This window comes from Halyomorpha halys, unplaced genomic scaffold (assembly GCF_000696795.3).
Source record: "Halyomorpha halys isolate HHAL.00 unplaced genomic scaffold, Hhal_1.1 Scaffold12079.1, whole genome shotgun sequence".
Classification (NCBI taxonomy): Eukaryota; Metazoa; Arthropoda; class Insecta; order Hemiptera; family Pentatomidae; genus Halyomorpha; species Halyomorpha halys.
In genome coordinates this window covers 4374-13387 of record NW_027112628.1, presented here as the reverse complement: position 1 = coordinate 13387, position 9014 = coordinate 4374, and the positions used below count along the sequence as shown (strand labels likewise).

General features: G+C 29.4%; 1 long non-coding RNA gene across 1 annotated transcript; it reads right to left on the bottom strand.

The window, feature by feature from the left end:
- Positions 1–3852: 3852 nt before the first annotated feature.
- LOC106692350 (uncharacterized) lies at positions 3853–7692 on the bottom strand. The gene is made up of 2 exons (XR_001344947.2): positions 7567–7692; positions 3853–4057 (listed from the first exon to the last, which is right to left on the bottom strand). It is a non-coding gene; the product is annotated as an uncharacterized lncRNA (long non-coding RNA).
- Between the last annotated feature and the right edge of the window lie 1322 nt (positions 7693–9014).

Below are 9014 nucleotides of genomic sequence, written 5' to 3'. Positions count from 1 at the left end.
CATAACTTTATTTTTTAAATTATTATTATTAAATTAAAATATTCATATTTTGTTGTTTATTTGCATTATATAACTTTATATTTTTATTTCATTAATTATGTTATTTTATTTGCATATTTAATTATCTATATGAACATTTTATTTTCCACTTCTTTCATTACTTTATTTTTATCTATTTTCATTCTGTACAATTATTTACTTTAATCATTCTATATATCCTTTATTCGTTGGTTGTTATCTTGTTTTCTGTTCTTAGCCCTGATGAAGGCTGGAAATTCTGGTTGAAAGGTTGGTACTAATAAGTAAGTTTTTGAACTTATTAGTGTTATTAATAGTTTTCTTTTACTATTTTTGTACCTTTATTGACCCCCTCCTGGACTATCTTCCTACAATAGTTGTTAAATGTTTTCAAGTGAATTTACAAAGGAAAATACCAGTCTTGCTGAGTCCCTTTTAAAAACTTAGCATCATATAACATCCCTTAAAGAAAACTTATGCAACCAATATTGAAACAGTATTTTCGAATTTCAGAAATGTATTGTTTAAATAAATCAATTGGTATCCATGTTAAGTCTCGACAATCTTTATTATTTCATAAACAATCCTATGTTTCGGCTGTCCTCAAAAATAATCTGAAATATAAATTTACACCTCACATCCAATTATTTAAAAACCTTTTTACAGGCTATTCTGCCCAGATCATTAATAACAGTCAAATCACCCTAATTTGGCTCAATTTCATTAATTTTAAAAACTTTTAGTTTTAGATCAACTTAACACAATCAACTTTCATATCAACTTAGTTCTGATATTTATTTAATGTAAGAAAAGGACAAAAGTCCTAATATAATATCAGATTGATCTATTGAATGGAACAAATAATTATTAAACAGATATAACTGGAACTTAATTAAAAACATCAAAGGACTTTAAAGTAAAAAAATAATTTAAACCTGCATAAAAGTATTGGAAGAAGATAGTTGACCGTGTGATGTAGATACTAGGAAGATAGTCCAGGTAGCGGTCAATAAAGGTATCAAAATTTTAAAAGAAAACTATCTATTGCTAACCAATGTTTATTATCTATCCATATCCCAGACAACTTTATTTTAACTTCACTCGATGCCGAAAGACTTTTCACCAATATTCCCATTGACAAGGCACTTACTATTGTAAAGAAAAATTGGCACACTATAGAACTTCACACCACCCTTCTTACCTAGAATAACTTGAACTTTGTTGTAAATCTGGATACCTCACCTTCAACAACCAGTTCTTCCATCAGACTTCTGGACTTGCTATGGGTAACTCCCTTGGTCCCAACATAGTACTACATGATCTCCTTGACTCTGTCATCTCGTTATTCCCTAGAGACATTCTTTTTATTAAAAAATATGTTGATGATCTTTTTCTCATTCTCAACCCTGAAAAAATTCCTAAAATTAATCATCTTTCAACTCATACCACCCTCACCTTCAGTTCTCAGTTGAATGTGAAATGAACCACTCTCCCATTCCTGCACCTCTGTATTATAAGAAATTCTGATGGTTCCTTATCCAGTGATTGGTACATCAAACCCACCTACTCTGGCCGTCTCCTTAATTTTTCTTTCGACACCCCTATCATCAAAAAATTAATGTAGCAAAAACCTCATGCACCGATCTCTTTTTTTATCTGACCCATAGTATCATTAAACTAACTAACAACATATTAAAAAAAACCCACTACTAACCAACAACTTTCCACTTAATGTCACACATTAGGCAATTGGAGAAATTGGGCAAGCTTGTGTCTCTATTTCTACATTTTTTTCTATACTTTATTATCTAATTCTTTAATAGTTCTTTTTTATTTCTTTTAACAATGCAAAATGGTTAATTATTTAAATTTTCAAATAACTAAAAAACCTTTAGAATAGTTAAAATGTTGGCATTTAAAATGTGTATTGCCATTAAACATTTTGCACAATCACAACACTTCCCCTTACTCTATATATCGTGTATAAGTGAGTGACACTAAAAAACTATAAACAATAAATTATGAACACTATTAGGAAAAATAATTCAAAGTTTTCTAGTTTAAAATACTTCCATAATATTCTTAAAAACTTAAATATTCCTTATAGAATTCTGGCTCATACTTAATTTAACACTTCAATGATGAAATAAGTGAAAAACAAATCCGAAAGAGAAATTGGAATATTAATGCTTAAGTGGTCTGAAGTTGATGCGAGTATTACATAATTTGATATGTCATCACAGATCCAGGACTAAGCAGAGGCAACTAAATATGGTAGCTCACACTTACCTGATTACTATAGATGAGCATTCATTACAATCTATGTAATTCTGAAAAAGTTGATTTTTTAATTTTGTCCCTTCAGATTGCCATTTCAAACCACTGTGAAGCGATGGTATGTCATAAGATGAATAATTTTGCACATCCGGTGGATACAACAATGTAGATATGTATGGATGTTTAATTCAATATGAAAAACAAAATATTAATAAAAATGAGGAGAAGATGATTTAGGGTCTGGTAAGTGAAATTTATTTCATTTTATTTGTGCCAACATTTCGGCCTTAATTTCAGGCCTTCATCAGGGCCAAAAACAAAACAAATTAAACCATAATAGAATGAAAATATATTGTAAATAATAATATAAAATATTATATGAATAAGAGATTATACTGTTTTTATTATGGTTGTTATCTCATTTTGTTTTTAGCCCTGAGGCAAGCCTGAAATCTAGTCCAAAAGTCTGCAAAAATAAAATAAATTTCACTTATTTGTGTTTATTACTACTCCACTGACAGCACTCCCATATTGATTGACCATCTCCTCATATTAAATTAATATTCAACAATAAACACATCATTATTAATAAAAATGTTGGACTAATGGATTTTCAATATATACATATTAAATTATGTTTAAATGTTCTTAATAAAATAACATAAAAAAGATACTAAATATAATGTTTTGTTTTTTAATTTATAAAGTTTTTTTCAGGCCAGAATCATATTTAATGAATTACGACTATCATCGTATTTTGAAGAAAATGTATAAGTTTTGGTTTAGTTATTATGTAAAATATTGTACAAACTTTGACTTTAAATGTAAAATCTTTGTTTTTGAAGGTAGATTTTTTCATTTTTCTATGTTTAATGCCAAGATTATTTTAAATATTACATTCTTCTTCACATTTCCATCATATATGCACATATTTTTCTTATAAAAATTTAGTATTTCTCCAAACAATTTTTAATAAATGAATTTTCAATACATACATATTAAAATATATTAGATTATATTTAACTGTTCTTAATAAACAGTAAGCACCTATATAGGAAAGATGAAACTTTCAAGATACTTAATACAATTTCTTCTTCTTTATTTTTTTTTAGTTTATAAAGTATTTTTTTCAGTTTATTTCAGGTCAGAATCATATTTGAAGAATTATAACTATCATCCTATTCAGAGAAAAATATATAAGATTTAGTTAAGTTATTATGTAAACCTAAGTTAAATATTGTACAAAGTTTGACTTTAAATGTAAAATCTTTATTTTTTTATAGTTATATGATATAAATTGAACCTTTTCGGGGTAGAAGATAAATGTAGAAACAGAACATTTTTTTTCCTATTTATTTCAGGCAAGAATCATGTTTCAACAAGTACTACTAAAAATACAATTAGAAATACAAATACAACTATTATCATATTTAAAGAAAAATATACGAATTTTAGTTACATCATTATGTACACCTGAGTTAAATTGTAATGTTAAATACAGATTTTGTTGTATTGAGAAACAAATTTCTAATTTCTTTTTGTAACAGAAAAGTATAATTAACGACAAATATAAAACATTTATTGGTCAATACATTTACAACAGCACAAAATATTTACAATTGTGACACATTTTAATTTCCCTAGTAATTACCCAATGAAATGTAGTCAATCAAATTGGATAATAAAATATTATACACCAAAACTTGAAGTGTTTCATTAAGTAGAATGAAGTTTGCAACAGCGGCCAATAATTTGTAAACACCTAAAAGAAAACATAAAACGAGTGATAAGCTAATATACTCCATTCAACTATAATTACATTTTACATTATTTCTAAATTTATTAAAAACTCATATCTTAGCGTGCTATTATATTTTAAAAAATGAAAAATAGTCTATTATTCTGGGACTAGGCACCTTTAGAACAATTATAAAGTAATTTTAATTTTACAGTAATATATATAAGCCAAAAACAGTGTGACCACACTTAATTAAAACTTAGATTAAAGTTTTATATAAATAATTTTATATACACAGAAAAAAGAAAAAAAAATTAAAAAACTAACTGACTAACATTGGTACATGCTCAGGTAAAAAATGATTTCGGATAAACGGGACCTGTTAGTACGGGATTGGACAGAGAATTTGAATTGCGGGTTTTCTAGGATATGTAAGGGCGCTGAGTAATAATTACTTTGAATATGGCATCGGAGGGGTGGATAGAGCCACTTCAGCTCAGCGTAATATTGGGTTATGTGCGTATCCTTGGTGATCCCGAAAATAAATCGTACTGCGCTATTCGAAAGACGTTTAAGTTAAGATTTGAAATCACCCAAGAGTCCACCATATACCAGGCAGCCATATTCAAAGTGGGGGAAACTAAGAGTTAATGCTTATATTGTAATAGGAGAGCAGGAGATTACGGTAGCTCAACAACCCCGGTAGTATCGGTCCGATTGAGTAAGCTCCTTAAAGCTTAGTCAAAGTGGGTGAAAACAAGAGAGGGAACTAAGAGTTGACGGCTTTGAAGGAGATAACGGATTCTATTGAATTGCTTTAGAGTAGCTATGGTTCGAAGGGAAAGTTGGGAAATGTGTGGTTTCCAGGATAAAGCTTGATCAAAAGTGACACCAAGATTTTTTACTAACGTATGGATGAGACTGGGGTATTGTTTAGGATAAGGTTAAGGGGTCCTGGGATCTAAGGAGGGAGGTAGATACAATTACGATAGCATTAGTCTTTTCGGCATTTGAGGCATCATGAGGATAGATGGAAAAGTAAATTTGTAAGTCATCCGCATGTATATGATACTGGGAATGACCGATGGCAAATGGAAAGTCATTGATAAAGATGGATAAAACAGCAGAGGATTTCACGTCGTGAGACCATTAACCAGTTTTTCCGATTTCAAGTACTTTCTAGATATCTCTCAATTTAATTATCTTAATTCTCGTCTTTCCATTTTATTGAAATGCATGAAGAGGGTAAGAAAAAAAATGTAAGAATAGTTTTATTTTGTTATAGCCTATTATACTCTCATTCCGTCAATAAAAATTCATAATTTATATATTATAATATCAATTTCTTTTAGGCCAGAAAGATGTAATAACCAGATGAAACTAGATCTGTAGAATATGCAGGATACAGTAAAACATCCCAATCAAACTGTAAGAGCGTTTCTCTTACCGCTAATGCAATGTGGTCTCGCGTTCTCATGATGAAAAAGGACGACTCGTCGGTTCATTAATTCTGGCCCTTTTTTCTCTTTTTCCTATAGCATCTTTCAATTGATCTAGATGATATTATTTTGTAGAATTTATTGCTTCATCTTCAGAAAGGAACTCGTAGAAAATTACGCCTTTCCAATCCCATCAAATGGCAAAAGAACTATTTTAGAATGTATTCCCGCCTTTGCAACAGTTGAAGACTTACTGCCTTTAACCAAGTGCATTTTCTAAGCCTCTTCAAAAACGAATCCTTTTCATGTCGCTGAAGAAGCAAATCACACGTAGAGATGCGATTCATAAGGTTGGTCTGTTTGGAACCCAAACTCCGCAGCAATTAGCATATCTCATCGTGGTTAGGTGATTATGAGCTGATGTTTTGGGAATCTTACTGGAATTCAATTTCTCCCGCACACTATATCGCTGATTTTCATTAAGTATGGCCTTAATAAGGTATCCCTCGTTTTTGGTCGCTGCGGTCTTCATCATCACGCAACAGACCAGCTGAGCTTGTCACCGTTTTGTTTGTTGTCATGTTAGGTTACTTGCTCGTTGATTGTGTTTTGATTTTGTATGTTTGGATTGTTTTGAATGTTTTTAAAACTAATAAAGCAATGGCTGAAAATAATAATAATAATGTAATGACAGTTGTCAATTAGCACATCTTGATTCTCTTCCTCACAAATTTGGAAGATGAATAAGTCACTCAGTATTTCCACTTTAGGCATGTTGCAATATTTGTCTTTAATCAAAACTTAGAAGTAACCAATAACAAGAAGTTTTGGAAGAAAGGTTATAAAACAAGTTTCTCAAAAAATCCGCTAGGAGCTCTTATGCATTTAACATTTAACATGACTTTAAATAGGGCTGCTCACAATCCTATACTTATGAAATTTAATATATTAAAACATTTTACATTTAACACATCATAAATACCCGTAATGTCGCCTTTCACTACCCATGTTTAACGCAGTGGATGAAAGTTTTAAAAGAGACTGGTACAAACGATACATACTGAAAAAGAGCTCTGGAATGCCTGAAACCGATGACAGAGAGCTAACAGCTATTCCTGCATTTTCATAGAACCAAATCCAGATATGACCATTCATAGTGCGAAGAGAATGAAATTTATGGGACACGTTAATGCATACAAATTAATCAGGATTAATTTTGGTATTTTTTAAAATAGCATTTCAAATATCACATTTTTTTTTTTTTACTTCCTGAATAATACAATCATACCAATCATGAATATTAGCTCTAATTTTTAAAAAATAATACAAACGTCTATTGCATATTATTCAGTGCATTTACTCGTTAACTTCTTCAACAGATGTATTAATTTATTTATCATTATTGTTGAAATGTATAAAATTTATGTTTTATTATTATAAATTATATGATAATATAAATTTTAGCTATATAAGATATTATATTGTATTGATTGATATACATACTTATGTATGTATTGATTAATTGAAGTATTTAGTTTCAGTATAAATGTTGTGTTAAAAATTATAATCAAAATCTTGCACATTAATTAACTCTGTTTTATTTGAATATTGATGGACTACTTTTAAGGCCAATTGGGCTAGGTTCGATGGTTTCTTTGCATTATAAGCCAATAAATACATCTATCTTTATAATCAAATTATGAAGAAGGTAGTCAGGAGTATGGTCAAAAGAGAACAAAAATAGTTAACAACTATTTATTTTCCAACGTTTCGCCACACTTTGTAGAGTTCATCAGAGCTAAATAGCTTAAAGTAATTAATAAAGTAAGATAATAAGATTTTTGTATCTTATTATCTAACTATTAAATTAAATAGTTGTTATTTGACTATCTTCTTCATAATTTGAAACTATATGATTAAATTATTTGTATATATTATGTCTTTATAATCCTTCACAAACAAAGTAGAGGTCATGATTTTTAGTACAAAATTACTAATTTATATCAGTAATTTGTGAATCACATGTGTTTAGCAAAGTTATAATGAAACAAATATAAGTGAAATTATGGAAGGTGGATGGAATTTGATTATTACTTCTTTTGAAGAAGAGAAGTAAATCAAACTGCTGCTTTAGCATCTGCATCTTCTTTAGATAAAAATACTAAATGATAAAGAACGGTTGCAAATCCAGATCCTAGCAAAGGCCCAAACCAGTGCACCTGAAAAAGAAATCTAGATATTATAAAAAATCAATTGATAAAACAAGTATCGAAAATTCAAAAATATATTTAAAATAAAATAATATTCTAGTAATTTTTTAATAAATAATTCAAAACACTATCCAAATTATAGTCTCAAAATTTTTATTTCTTTTACACGTCCAATGTTTCGGCCTGGTTGGCCATTCTCAAGAACATCTATTTATTGAAAGCTAATTACAAACTTATTATTAAGCATTTTAAAAACATTATTAATTATAAATTAACCTACCTTAAATTTAAATTTCACACCCTCACATCAGTTATTAAAACATTGCAGGTTACTGTCTTTATCTAATTCAATTTAATCAAATTAACATATAATACACAAATAAATAAGGGGAAAAATACATAATGTTCATCAACTGGCACAATTTTTTATTTAAGTGATAAAATAGGTTATTTAATATAAAATATTGCAAGTAAATTAACAGTATATATGTTTTCCCTTATTTATTTATATATTTTACGTTAATGTGATTACATTAAATTAGACAAAAGCACAATAGCCTGTAATGGTTTCAATTAGTAATGTGAGGCTGTGAAATTTAAATTTTAAAGGTCATATTATATTAAAAAGCTAATGAGGTTTTTATTATTACAGTCAATTAATAGATTGTCCTTGAGATTTGCCAACCAGGCCATAACATTGGAGTTTCAAGTGAATCAATAAAGATGTTGAGAATATATGGATATATTTTATTGTAATTGATTAATTTATCTTGTCATAATTATAAATGAGGGGTCTAGCCCTTTATTATATATAGGGTAGTGCAATAAAATTCTATTATCATATGAAATATTTTTGAGAGCATTTAATAAATGAAGGGTCCATTCATGATGAATGATTCACCATACATGACCAACAGTGGCCATTTAGCCTCTTCTTCACATTCCACACTCCTCTTCTTCACCTATATGCTAGTGGACCCTGTTAAGTCACTACTCAGCCTGAGGTAGTGAGAACCAATCCCTACGGATGTCTGGTTCGATGAGGTAACTAGAAGAACCCTGATAGGACTGCCTATCAGTAAATTATGGATCTAGACAAGGAAGGATGCACTGAACAGTAGGACATATAGCCAGATGAGAGCTGGATGGATGTTGCAGACCAAGAGAGTTGGATGGATGCTGGATAAGAACTGGAGCAGAAATAGCCCAGCAGTGGATAAGGTAAAGCCCCATCAGTAAAGTGCTCAACCGAGTACACTATTGTGCCATAGAATTATTTATTTCTAAAGTATTTATCTTAATTTGTTCTTAAATTATTTATCTGTTCCTAAC